Source organism: Scleropages formosus, chromosome 10, assembly GCF_900964775.1.
Source record: "Scleropages formosus chromosome 10, fSclFor1.1, whole genome shotgun sequence".
Lineage (NCBI taxonomy): Eukaryota > Metazoa > Chordata > Actinopteri > Osteoglossiformes > Osteoglossidae > Scleropages > Scleropages formosus.
In genome coordinates, this window is record NC_041815.1 from 24,216,795 (window position 1) to 24,231,727 (window position 14,933).

Consider the following 14,933-nt stretch of genomic DNA (forward strand, 5'->3'; position numbering starts at 1 on the left):
GGGAATTCAGATAAGCCTCGGAAGCTGGGTCTGATGACAGAGCGGATAGAGGATCACTGAATGAACCATGAGGTAATGAACAAGAGCAGCAGCGCAATGGATGCGGACCATCCCGCCACCTCTGGACTGCATGACCGGACACTTGCAAACCATTGAAAAAGCAAGAAAACTAATTAACATATGAGGAGAACAGCGGTGGGCTTTGGTGTGCCATTTTTGGACCCCGTTCACTAATGCTCACTAAAGTGCGATCTCATAAACACGTATTTTGAAATGGTCACTGCCAAACCTGTGAGATCTACCAGTGATATTGACCTCTGTGCAGGCAGCATAGCTCTCATAAACACATTGTTTAATAGGGGCATGATGAATAAATACTGATACTGATATATTATCCGCAAATAAAATTTGAAGCTAATTGTAAAACAAATATTTATATATGTATTTTCTATTATTCATATTTCACGCTAAAACGTATTGCTTATTTTCTGTATAATATGACATCATGGAGTGTTTTGTTTAAACATAAACAGTGCAAACAAACACATCTACACCAGTTCTAGCTCTGTGTCATGCTCACGACCTCGTCGCAACTCACTGCACCTGGGGGTGACCAGGGAGACGGAGCATAAAAGGATGGCGCCGGACCGACCAGATCGCAGAACCTCATTGAGCCGTCCGCTCACCGACACCTGCGATTTCTTCTGCGATTTCTCCTGCATCCTTGTTTTCCTCCCCGTCCTTGTTCTCGTATCTGTTCCTGTCCACCCCAAACCCAGTCCCCCTGTTTCTTCGTTCTCTTCCTTCCCTGACCATTGCCTTCATTTCCTGGACTATAACTTCGGATTCTTCTGGTATTGAAGTCTACTCATCGGTGACCCTTGCTACGACAACGCATTCTGCCTGCTGATTCTATATAGAATAACACCATGCAACCGCGCTTGGGTCAGCATCACCCTAGCGAACATGACACTTCTGTGAGCACTCCTGTCCTTCATCGTCCCATGAATTACTATGAACCCACCCGGCGCTTGTCTCCACATCAGCCTGGAGGGGGCCATGGCTGCACTCCCACTTTCCACAAAAATTTTAGATTTTTTAATTAATTTTGCATCTCCGGTGCTTGTGTTTACCGCGTAATGTGTTATTTCAGCAAATGGATAATAAAATAACTGCATAATTCCATTTCCCAGCTGTTTAACTAAAACGGTGCCAGTTACAAGACCTTATACGATGGCTCATTCATGATCAGCAGATAGGAGCATTCACTGGCAACGCTCCGGTCCCTGACCCTGATGTTAACCAGACAATAACTTTTTAACTGTAACAATATATCTGCTTTCCCCAGACCTTTGCAGACAGGAACATATGCATCAGTTTGTGTTTCCAACCCGCGTGCCACTACCAGAAGGTTTTACCTGTGGCTCATTTCAACTCTCTTCCCTTTAGATGCAATCTTTTCTCCTTTCTTTCTTGTTCCTCTCCATATTTAATCTTTACCCTTCCTTGAGCACATGCTGGACACCACAGCTGCTCACGCCTTAACAAGGGGCAACAGATGATCCTGGTTCTGAGGTGTTCCTTTGTCAAATGGCGATGGGCGATCTCCAGGCACCTTTCACATGACATTTATGGAAATGCATTTTGCTCATGTAGTTGTTATTCAAGAGGTGCATTCCTCCGGTGGAAATAAGCACAGTCTCACAGTATGCATTTTAAAGCACTTGTGCAAACATCTGCTCCAGACAAATTAGCACTATTACATCTGTAACCTGTGGGTCCCGATGGTTCCGGGTCCACCGGTTCTTAAATGTTTGGCGCTCTGTCATCTGATGGAGGCATGGTGTCTCTGTGGATCCAGGGCGCATCTCCACAGCAGATGCTGGCAGACCTCTGTAAACATGTTCTGCCAGATTGGAAAAAAGCCTTTTTAACTCTTCAGTGGTGATGTTGAACTATTAATGGGGGTATGAAGAGCAGTGTTCACGGGACTAATGAAAAATACATTCTACCTTAAATGGCACTGGGGAAAACCAGTGGCATATGCCGTCACTGAAGTTGAGTGCCTGACGATGATGGGAAGTGTCACCATAACGTCAAGCCTACGTTTGAATCGTCCTCAAATCTGTCAGTTCAAAGGCTGAGCGCGTGTCTGGTTTTCTTGTTCTATGGATCAACCCAGAATTTTTTTTTTTCTTCTGGGCCCTCCCTCCACACTCCACAATTACATCTCACAATTTTTTGAAGCTATAAGGTCTGTGACCCTTCTGAACCGCCCAAATTCTGCAGTGCTGGAGGAGTTCACGCGTGTGCCTCCCGTACAATGGCTTCAATTTTTCAATCACCCGTTTCCTCTTTGCCGGAACATTAAAGACAGGGCAAATTACTGGAGAGAAATTTTTGTCACGCTGCGGCACAGTTCATCAATAGCACGGAAAAGTAAATGTTTATTCATGCTAACAACTGCTTTCATACCATTGTTTTAGAAATTAATTAAAGGATTTTTTACATGTATGAAACGGGGTTCACTTACAAATTGACCTTTTGAAGGTGAAAACAGGCGGTGAATAAGTAATATGACTTCAGTTAGACAATACATTAGAAAGGGTTCATTTAGATTCAGGTCCGTGCTCAAGCTAAGATATGCTTCCGTATTTTCACTTGTTCTGAGTTGCAGTAATTTATGGAACGGTGCGGTCGACACAAAAGGTGAGAATGCAAGGTAGCGTAAACATCTATCTATGGGCCGTTTGCATATTTTCATTACTGCATGCAGATGACTCACTGGCTGCGCACACGGAATCTGCTTGTCTTGATGGAGAAGGATGTTGCGTGATGCCGACGGGGAAATGCGCCCGACACACACGTCTCATAGATCAGCTTCACTCAACTGGATAAGATCTCTCATGATTCTCTGCTACCAAGAGTTGCCCTCGCCGCCACTTGTTTGCTCATACGTCACCCTAAAACTCTTTTTTTAGAGCTCTTTTCCTGCATACCCTCGTGGCATAGTCATGACCTTGAAGCTCTTCTTCCCCTTCCATTGACCTGCTAAATTCTACCATGTGATGTTCCCAGGTATACTGTTTTTCTGATCATGACAGTTGCGTAAGTTGAGCCGGACAAGCACAGCTGCAGAGTTAATAAATGTAAATTTAATGAGATTTCCTCTGCCAACTGAGACCAAGCATTTTACCTCTCATCCTGCCAAAAAAATCCTTTGATCCCATGTGTAGTTTGATGCAACAAGCCAGATATATAAGATGCTGTGAGTGTTACTGTTAAGTCCAGTATTAGGTACTTTGTTAAATCCACTTTAACTTGTGTACATGCTCAAAATTACTGTTTACTCCTAATCTGACAAATCAGAATAATTTTGTAATTTTGATCAGCAAAGTTTTTGATGTTTTCAGTATGTGGTTGTGGCTGTACTCTGTTCAGTGGTTTGCTCCCCGTTGCAGTCCCACGGCAGGGCACGTGGGAACAGTTCTGCGTGCTAAAGCAGAGCTCTATGGCACACCTCTTGCAGTGCTCTTCTCAAAGTCCGGGCTTAAAATCCTAAACACGACAGCAGTCTCTCCTAGAGGAATATTCTTCCTGACAATGGACCGGGCTGTCATCTGGACTGAATAAAACAGTCTTGTTGGCTCTGAAAAGCTGTTTTTAACGGCACTGGAACCAGACACTGTTTTGTAGGCTGAACCGGCAGCACTTGTGTTTTAAAACAGGTGGAGAAGGGGAGGTCATGGTCAAATTTATGCCCCTCAGGCAACAATTTTACTTACATGCTTGTGTGTGAGAGGTGGCATCACGCTATCAATCATGGTGATGGACACATTGAACTTTACATGAAAAATCAGTTTTCCATTCACCTGGATGCTGTGCTTTGCCTGCACGCTAGTCTGCTTTCAGAAGTATCTGGGCAATTTTATTTGTTCTGGTAGTTGCAGGGATTTCGAAACACTGGGTGTGTTTGTCAGGGGTGCTCTTCTCCAGGCCTCTGATGCAGGGAAGGACCAGGGCCATTTTTCTGCCACGAGGAGCTAAGTTAATAGTCTTCCTGAAATTCTGAATTAATGTAGGACCTAATTATAGCTGCTCGCTTTATCTTTATTTGATGGTACAGGTACAAAAGCCACTTTAGGGGAGGCAATTACAGACAAAATAGCTTTGCCAATGTTATCTTTTTTATTATTATTATTAATCCTCCACTCCAGCCATTACTTTAATAGGACCAGGTAAAATGCATGGTAGCTTCAATTTTTTCAATTACAGAATTAAACAATGACAATGGGAGCTGTTTAACTGTAGGGCAATGGTGTCCATAGAGGTTGTTTTTCGTGCACCAAATATATGGATTCCGCGCCGCAATTTATTGCTCTACTGACAGGTGCAATTCATAATCCATATTCCCTTATTTAAAAAACTCTCAAACAAAATCCACATAATGAAATTAAATAATGGGCGATTTAGGATTGAAAGGGCAGGTGTACATGATTAAGTGAACGAAAACATTTTCAGTGATAATCATGTGCTGCATTGTAATTAAGACAAGAGAGGGTGGTTGCCACTGCCTGTGTAGGCCTACTGGGCATTGCAGTAATTTACAGCAAGATTAACCGCAGTGCTTTCTTCAAGACAACAACCGCAAATACATGATACTCTGAGAACCAGCTAGCACGTTAACAAAGCCTCCGAATAGTCAAATTTATTATTGTCCTCAGTGGTGGAAGTTGTTTGTTATCTTGTACCGATTTGCTGAACAAAATAAAAAGGGAAATGCGTGGTGCTTCCCTGAGGAATGTTTTGTAATACGTCGGTAAACCGGGTGCAGATGTTATTTAGGTTTTTTTCCATTATTCAAGTGCAAAACTGTTGTTTTCCCGTCGCTTTCTAAGAACAATAACCTCTGTTTTTTTCCGTGAAGATGATATGGATTGATTCCAGAGCTGCCAAAACAAACTATTTTTTCGAAGTTTGGTTATTATAGTGTGCCAATGGGTCAGTGGGTGCTTTTGTATGATATGTCCACCACCACCCCCCCTCCCCCTCCCCCCCAGGTCCCAGTGTGACAGCTTGTCCAGCTGAGCTGTGTCAAGGTGTGGCAGAGAACACAAATGGAAAGCTGTGTGCCAAATTAATGGATTGCCCCGTTCAGTGAGAAACCTGCAGCGATGGAGAGAAGTTATCATTGGACACCTGCAGCAGAACTGGAGTATCTTTCGGAGATCGAAGAGCTTTGTACAGTCTAATTTGAAAATACAGGATTCCATACCTCCGTTAAAACCACATTAAGCCTAATAATTCCATAAAGCCAGCACTGTTCATGCTGGCACCTGTCCTAACAAAAAGAGATTTCAAACATATTTTCGTTACAGTGCTTTATGAAAAAGCACTTATCTCCGGCCTCTTAAGTCTAAATAACCTACAGCAGGATTACATCCTTGAGTTCCTGATGAAATACTTGGTGCATATCAAATAATCAGGCTTTGGTAAAAAAACTGGAATTGTTTTTCATCAGAAGCACAGCTAAATTACAAGAGTGGGGACCTAAACTAAATGAGTGAAGCTAAAAAGAAGGAAATAAAATCTGCCTGAGAAGAAACGGCGGTCTCGGTGGCAGATGGCACTGCAGGCCAGATTGCCCAATGAACAGGTGTATGTGTGCTTCTCCAAGCCTGACCATCTCCACCCCATCGAGACTGTTACCTGTTGGTAAACCTTTCTAATAAAAATAAATCCCCACACAGTAGATAGTTTTATTTTGTGATTTTATAGTCCATGCATAAACAGTTCACTAAAATCTTGTATATATTTAACAGACTTAAACAAAGCAGTGTGTTCTTGTGCATTGGATGGGACACTGTCTCAGGGCTACCTTTTGTCTCTGATCTGTGTATGTCCAGCAAATCTCCACCCCCTGCATACACAATATGGAATTCAAGGGTATCTAGGAGGAAAACATCAACATGCCGACTTTGATGGTGCAGGACACAAAGAGTTAAAAATGGAGCCTTCCCACCTTGGAGCCCTGCAGGCATGTGACCAAAAATGTCGCTTCAACGAGGACATCTTTCATTTCAATGATCCAAGCCTGCCGTTTTAGACAGCATAATTTGTCATCATGATGGAGAATCTCACATGGCCAGTTGGCTGCGTGATGTCCAGGTACAAGGCTGGCCAGACCGTGGGACATGGCTGTGGTCTGCATCACAAAGCACATTTCTGCTTTGACGTTCTGTAAGGCACTCTCGTAGGACTGGAAGTGAAAAACCAACTAAGAAAATTTGTCTTCTCAGAAATTTTAATGAGAGACCAATGAGAGACACAGCTGGTCTAAACTTTCAGCACTGGAGAGAGGGCTTCTCTTGGGAAGACCTCAGATATGACACAGAGTAGTGTGGACTAACGGATGGTATGGAGGAAATGGGAAATAATACTTTTAAATTGTGTTTCCCTCAATTCCAGCATTAGAAATAAATTTCTGCACCTTCATACCCATGTGAGCAGCTGTAATGTTACTGAAATTGGCTAAATGCAGGTAATTGAGGTCAGTGTCAAATAAGTTGGCGATAATATGCTAGATGGTGTAGGATGAATTTAAGAGGATGAGATGAATGTATATACATTTTAATGCCCTATACAAATGCACAAAGATATTGGTGGAGATAGTCCAGCCCCAGATGGTTCAAGACCTCCAATTCAGATAGACATGTTTTAAAGTACATTTACATTTTACATTTATTCATTGAGCAGACGCTTTTCTCCAAAGCGACGTACATCTCAGAAAAAATAAAAAAATACTAAAGTAATACAAGGGCAAACAGTCTTGAGCAGTACTGACTTTACTTGGTTTCACTATTAGCGGGAATGTTTTTTTGTTCTGTGAGCCTCTGTGCTGTCTCCTTATTTGACTAAAGAAATTTTCCTTTGCTTTTCTTCTGAGCTTCTTTCTCTGGATTAGAGAAAAAAATTAATGATATGCAAGATCGTGATATTTATATGATCTCTAATTGGTTCCCTTGTGTGTAAGAAACATCTGTCTATAGAAGCACTTTTATTGTTCATAAATGAAGCCCATAAGAGGCCCAGATGCTGTATGGAAGAAGGCGCACTATCTCCCTCCTCCCTATCACCTTGTTTCACCGACGTGAACAAGCTCCAAGAGTGTGGTGTGAATATTTTCATCACCACCTATGGAGAGGCCTCATTGACACACAGCTCAGCGCCGTGGCTCTTCTGCCATCATGGGATGGGTCTTGTATTTGTGGAATGTTCCTCTAGTAATGTAGTCACCTTGGTGAATAAGGTGTGTGGGCTAGTAACACTACATAGTATCCAATGTAAGTCACTTTGGACAAAAGCGTCTGCTAAGTGACTAAATGTAAACGTAAATGCAATGTAAATGAATGGAAGAATCTCACAACTCTGCAGAGACAGTGACTGATCAGACAATGTGATAATGCAGCTTAGCATATTAAAATGACTACATTGAAATTGACGACCTGAGGAGAGTTAACTGAAGCATCTTAAGACAGTTATGCTGTTTTTGATTGGAAAATCAGGGGACACATATCATAGAACACTTGTTAAATGTGTGGGGGCTGTGATACAATTTTTAAAATTTTAATCTGTTTCTCTTGTCTTATTTGTCTTTATTATACACTTATATACTATCATATTTTAATAGCGCACAGTCATCATCTAATCACCATTATGCATATTTGAGTTTTTATTACAGAGTTTTAAGAACTCGCTCATATATTCATCTCTCACTAACAAGAAATATTGAAAATATGAATTAAGTATAAAGGATATTGTGGGTGGACTCTGCCATTTTTTTAATTTGGGAAATTTCTGACAGAATTAAAATCTGAAGATGCTATTAATTCCCTCTGTCAGACAGCTCAATAGGATTTACATTTTAAGTGAGTAAACATTATAGGGCTTTCTCTGAAAGTATTGTGATACAGAATTAAGTCGTCAGAGTACCGAAAAGATGAAATTAAACAATTTTATTCTCTGTGAAAGCCGCTTTATATGATGAGTTTGCCAGAGACTTCTTCCGTGTATGTCTTCAGGGTGGAAACACAGGGAAAACATACAAAGTCCACACACCCCGGACTGGATTCGGACCCACCGTGAGTCCCATTTCCATGGTGACAAGGCAAAGAGCACAATGTCAGGGAGCCCTGTGACTTGTTGTTCCTCCGGGTTAAGAGGCAGTTAATGTAGTTTGGTCATCTAGATTGAATGACCCCTGGGTGCCTCCTGCAGGAGATCTTTCAAACATGTCCCACTACGGCATGAGGTAGACTCAGGTTTAGACCCTGGACACACAGGACGATTTGGCCTGGGAATTCTTGCAGATCTCCCTGGAAAAGCTGGAGGCTGGAAGCATCGCCTGTCCTGCTCACCTTGACTACACTGTGATAAGGAATTTTGAAACTGAATGAATGAACGAACAAATGAACATTTTGTCTTGCTTTCAGTTTCTTACACAAAATGCAGTTTAAAGTGATCAAATTTACTATGTATTTAATTACCATAACTGAAGACCTAAAGATTTTAACATTATAGTATAAAATAGCACCTCAGTGACATGGTTTTGCTGCCTAAAGAGGAGTAATTCTCTCAGCAACATTCTCTGATGTTTCACTGAAACCAGCATTATTCCATGGAGGTTGTACGCCAGCATGTCATTCAAAATTCTCTCACTTGAATGACTAACCATGCTTCCCTCGAATTCGCAAGTTACTCGGTGGAGTCGGAGGAGGAACAATTTGATATGTTCCAGTGTATTATTTCTTTGGGGACCACAGAATGACATTTAGAGATACATTTTGGATTAGTTCAGATGGTCTGATCTTCTTGCAAAAAAGTGTCCCCTGTGTTTACTGACAGGAGTTCAGTCATCGGTGTTGTCCTTCACAAATGGTACAGTTAGATTTTTACATCATATTACACCATCTCTGTTGAGTCGTGCTGTATGCTTTCAGTGTCTGTGCCTGGGCAGGTACTGCTTCAAAAATCACAAACACATTTTAAATGCCATTTACTCTCTGTGGATTGCAAATATACAAACAAACCGGAAAACAAACTTCAGTAAGCGATCAACATGGGGATAAATAATAGACAGAAACCACTACAAGACTGGTCTCAAACTGAAAATGTGCCACGTGCAATTTTACCCCACGGTAGCTCCAGCACCACCAGTTTGAATATCCATTTCTTGAATATTAATTTAGCTCAAGCAAGCATGAGTTACTGCCCCTTCTGCAATCTTTGCTCTTTCAAGCCCTGCCTCCACCGCTGCCCTGCCCCAGAGACCATCAAAGTGCTCACCATGATGGATTAATGCAAACATTACTTGTGACAAAGATGAATGTGGAGTTAAAAACCCGACATTAAAATAAATTACTTGAAAAATCTGATCCGTGCAACCCCTCAGCTACGATTAGCTCGCCAGCCTTTTACAGCAGCAATTAAATGTGCCCACTGTGGAGAGAATGAAAAATAATAAGCGATGAGTTATACAGCCATGCAGATGTTCAACTCAAGGCTTTGGGGAGCTGGGGGGATCGTTCTCTACTTCAAGCCTGGGGCAGCTGTCATTCAGGACCGCTGCAGCATCACTAATACTCCACTGCAATCCTATTGACCTCAGTCTCTCTTTCCAGTACTGCTGTCACACCTCTGTGAGAGTCGAATGGGTTTTCTCTGGAGTTCTCCATTAATGATTGGTAAGTCGCAACAACAAGCGACAGTGCCGAAAATAAATATTAAAGTTCCAAGAAAAGGGAGGGTGCGGTGGCACAGCAGGCTTGGCCGGGTCCTCCTCTCTGGCGGGTCTGGCGTTCGAGTCCTGCTTGGGCTGCCTTGCGATGGACTGGTGTCCAGTCCTGGGTGTGTCCCCTCCCCTTCCAGCCACGTGCCCTGTGTTGCCAGGTTAGGCTCCAGTTTTCCGTGACCCTGCTTGGGACTAGCGGTTTCAGCCAGTGTGTGTGTTTGTGTACCAAAAAGAAATAGGGGGGAAGAACAGATATTATGTGCAGTATTAACACTTTTTTAATTAAGAACCAAACACCAAATCAAAAAAGCAATTCATAATCACAATCCCATAAAAAAAACCCTGAACTTCAATACAAGAAACAAAAGTTTTCCCCAAGCAGCAGATCACACAGTATATTTACTTATGTTCTGTGCAAAGGTTTTTTAATTAATTAATTTTTTTTACTTAAATAAATAAATAAAGAAGGAAAGCCTCCCTTATGCCTTCAGGAGAGAGGACTGAACCATTTTAACCACAGAGGTATCTCAGTAATATAGATCTCTGGCCATTAAGTATTGATTTCCTTATAACATATGACAAGTTGTATATTGCAATATTTCAGTAATTTTTTTTATCATTTATCTTCATGTTCCAATCAACCATTACATTAAAGTACAATCATTAATCCAATCAGTTTAGTACAAATTTCCCTAACAATGGACTCTCCCAATCAGCTCCAACTGAGCATGTGCACCAGGGACACAGGCAGTATATAAAGGCCCTGAAGCCTCACCTGGACCATTTGTCATGTGTGAAAGCAAACAGTGAGGGTGGGTGAGTAACACAGAACTATAAAGAAGCATTACATATTTGTTTCATAATCATGATAACTTGCTTTGCATTAAAATTAACAAGAGAAAGACTTAAAGAAATATGAGCTGTCCTCATAAATATAAGTTTATGGGTAATTTTTGGTTTTTATCCATTTTGACAAACTTTGCTCTTTATCTTTCTTGATTTAAAAACAAAAGTAAATGAGCCAATTTGCTAGTGAACATGCAGGCTTACAAATGAAATTGTAAAGAAATCCATTGTTATGTTTTATAGACAGTTTGAGGACTATTATTAGTGTTTTGAAACTCTGGGTATGACTTGTTTGTATGGGAGCTGAAGTTTGCTTTCATACTAAAGAGGCACAACTGAAATCTTCCTGTATTTTTTGCAATTTGAGAAGTAAATAATAAAAAGGCTATAAAGCTCTGCATGATTGACATTCTTTAGCTGAGTTCCTTATTCAGACTGCCATGTGTCTTGCCTCCACTTCCAACATTCTGGTTACCTTGGTAACAAAGAACACAGTTCTCTACAAAATCACACAACAGCTAGTCCTGTCAAATAACATGCATATATTGTTGGAGACATCCAGAACCTTCTAAAAGGCAAGCGTATCATTGGTAAAGATATTGTTTACTTCTCATTTAGATGCATTGCATGGTAAACACAGTGGTACTAGGGAAAGTCTTATTCTTCCTATATACATTGTTTATAGATGCAGTTCCCTTTGTGACATCAAGCTGATGAGCAGCACTGCACATACTAAGGAAATTGTGAAAAATATGTTCTGCTCTTGTACCCTTAGAGGATACTTTAAACACAGGGTAAATGTCAGATTGTGTGAATGGTAAAAATACTGTGGTTTTGGATAAACATTTTCATCAAGTGCAGCTGCAATGCCAGTGACAATTAGTTTTATTAGCTATTGGACAATGACTTTCTGCAGGTTGCATCATATCAAGATGTTCTATCTTTTGCAAATTTTAGTTGGAGGACCAAAGTGATTAATGGTGATTGTTTACTAATTGATTACATTGTGAAGTGTTTTATTGCGAGATCCATTTTTTCATTTTAATGAAATGCACCATTCACTGTTTTTCCCATTTTACCTTTCATTCTAGGACAGATTGTTCTACTCAATATGCAAGGTAATGATTTAGATCAGTGTTCATTTTCGGATAATGTCCTTTAGTATGTTTCTTGTTAAATTTGCTTTAGCAGTACGATTTTCTGGGGAGCATGGTGGTGCAGTGGGTGCAGTGCTTGGGCAGTTGGTGTGTGGGTTTGATCGAGTTTGCATTTTCTCCTTGTTTGTGTAAATTTCCTCCTGGTGCTCTGGTTTCCTCTCATTCTAAATACATGCAGTTCAGGCAAATTGGTGATACTAAAATTGGCTGTAGTTTATGAATGAGTACCTACTCTGCAATGGTGTGGTGTCCTTTCCAAGACTTAATCTTAGCCTTGCACACAGTAGTTCTAAGGATAAATTGTGGACTGTTGTGACCCTAACCAAAAAAAGCGGTTTGTGAGACTAGTATTTTGTGAACAAACTTATTTTCTCCTTTAAACATCCTGTAATTTGTACTCAGTAGTGCAAGTTTGTTGGCTTGTACTTGGCAAAAAAGCTGTGCACCTGCTACTGTAAGGTTCCTTTTCAGTCTTCCTGATTAGTACGTGATAGTGATGTGATGGAGGAACTGCAGATATGGTATACAGCTGAGATTCTTAACCTTTACTAGGCTAATGAAATAAACATGAAATACTGACTAGTTTTTTTTCATGGCTGCTGGTAGCATAGTTGGGAGCGCTGCTTCCTTTGGACCCAAAGGTTATAGGTTTGGTTCCCACCTCCAGCTGTTGTACTCTTGACCCAGGTACTTACCCTGAAGTGTCCTGGTAAAATTACCCAGCTATAAAAATGGGTAAATAATTGTAACTTAACACTAAGTTGCTTTGGGGGAAAAAAGCCTCTGCTTAAATTCACTGAAACTTAAACCCTTTCGTAGGGAATAGCATATTTTTTATTTCTAGGTTTTATTTATTTTCAAAGCAAGCCCACATTATAGACCCCCTTGCAGACCATTCACAAAACCCCAATCTACAGCCTTATGGATTGACTGGTAGTCACATTGCAGTGTCTCTACTTTTATGAACAGACCATCAGTGCTACCTGAAACAGCACCTTATTTTTTGCCCTCTTACATGTATTGAAAGGTGTCTGAGATCATCTTCGCTTGCTGGACATGTACCCTGTATTTACTCCAGTGAGAATTGGATTCTTGACTTGGTACAGTTTTCTGCTGTTATTTCTTGGTCATCCTGATTTTTCAAACCTGTGGGAGAAAGTACTGGACATAAATCCCTTGCTCTGACTCTATTGAAGCTAGTTTCTCTACTGCATACATCAGCTGTCAAACTCAGGCCATGGAGGATCTGTTTGCCTGGCTTAAGTAGGCAATTTATGAATATTAAAAAAAAATCCCACAATGTATTTGCCATGTTTTTCTGTAATTTTAAGATTACAAAGTGAGGAGGTTGTGCTAATGTTGACTAAAGCAGCTGAAGAAAAAATGCACTCCTTCATGCCCATACATCATCCCATGTACAGGCATATAGTTTACCATAGTACACTGGGAGGCATGTTTTATCATGCTGAACCGTCTGGAAAAAATGACATGTGAGGCCTCCATCTTTTGATTTCCTAGTTTCCTCATTTGCATGAAATTCCACTCCCGCTTGTCTTCTGATTTTGCCCAAGTTTGCCTGAAATGTGGCCAGATCAATTAGCCCCCTCTCGAGCGACAGGAGTTTGGCTTTGCCAACGGGTGACTTCAAAGTCCTGCGACAAAGTCTTCAGGCTCCCGAACAAGTGCGTGGAAATGGCTAATTGTTAACATTTACATGCAATACAGACGCTAGGCTGTCGCGCGGCACTTCTGTCAAATCCCACGCAGCGTTGCGGCGCGTCTCCGACTCGACTTGAGATGAATCGGGCCTATTGTTTCCACATGCCCTGTATTCCAGTGAGATTTGAGGCTTGCGAGGGCAGTGAATGTAGGGAATGAAGCTGAGTTGCCTGTTTGCCGCGTTTCTGTTCTGGAGATGCTAGCGAAACAGGGACGCCCACCCCTGTCATTTGTCTTGTGTCCCAAAGAGTGTAGAACAATGTGAAATGCAGCTTAGCTGTGCAACCAAAGAAAGAACGAAGTGTTCATGTCAAAACACTCTTCCATAAAAGGCCTGAGACAGGGTTTGTCTGGTTTTCAATAATTTAGGACACTAAGGGCTGGAGTTTTGACATGACTGGCTCCTAGGAAGAAAGTAAATGCAAGTTCTCTCATGGAGGGAAATGATCTTAAAACCAACCCAATTAATCAATATTGCACAAAATAACCTGTGCTTACCATTAATACATTTATATTTACTTGTTTAGCAGATACTTCTCCACAGCAATGTACATCTCAGAAAATACACACACACCCACACTTTCAGAACTGCTTGTCCCATACGGGGTCACGGAGCCCACCCGGTAACACAGGGCGTAAGGGAACACACCCGGGACGGGACGCCAGTCTGTCACAAGGCACCCCAAACGGGACTCGAACCCCAGACCCACCGGAAAGTAGGACTGTGGTCCAACCCACTGCGCCACCACACCCTCTCGCTCAGAAAATATTAAAAATGAAATGCATACCATGCCATGGGATGACCTGTTGCTTATGGTTTGAAATGTATGATGTAATGTTACCATGTCAGATTTGAGTCAAACTAAAATTCCATTTGTAATTGACAGACTGACTTTAACTGATATGTTATGTACCTGTATTCCTGCATGTCCATTGTAGTGCTTGTTTGTTCTAATTATGCCAGCTCAGTACTGGGGAAGATTGTATTTCTGCAAAGAAAACATTGATGAAAGCAATGGAATCGGAGCACTTGCTGAATGCCTTTCTTTATAAAGCAAGGTGTTCTCTGGATACACGGCTTAGCCGATAGAACTTAATGCAAAACATAATAAAATGCTGTGAAGGAATGTCAATAAACCAGTCAATGTGTAGTAGTAAATGTGAGATTAAATAATCAATCACATTCAAAAAAGAGGGTTTTTTGTGCTTTCTCGGTCATTTCCTGTTTAGTATTTCGGTAACACTGGTTGCCAAGAAATCAACTCAGCATGGTGCTCTTTACTGCTCTTTATTAAACACAGTACTTTTACATGGTCATTTACATTTTTTTGGTCATTTTAGACTGTCTATTGCTTAAAAGCAGAGTAACACTGCAATGTTTTCAGACAATGCAAAACGTGACCTTGGGCAAACTGCAGCAA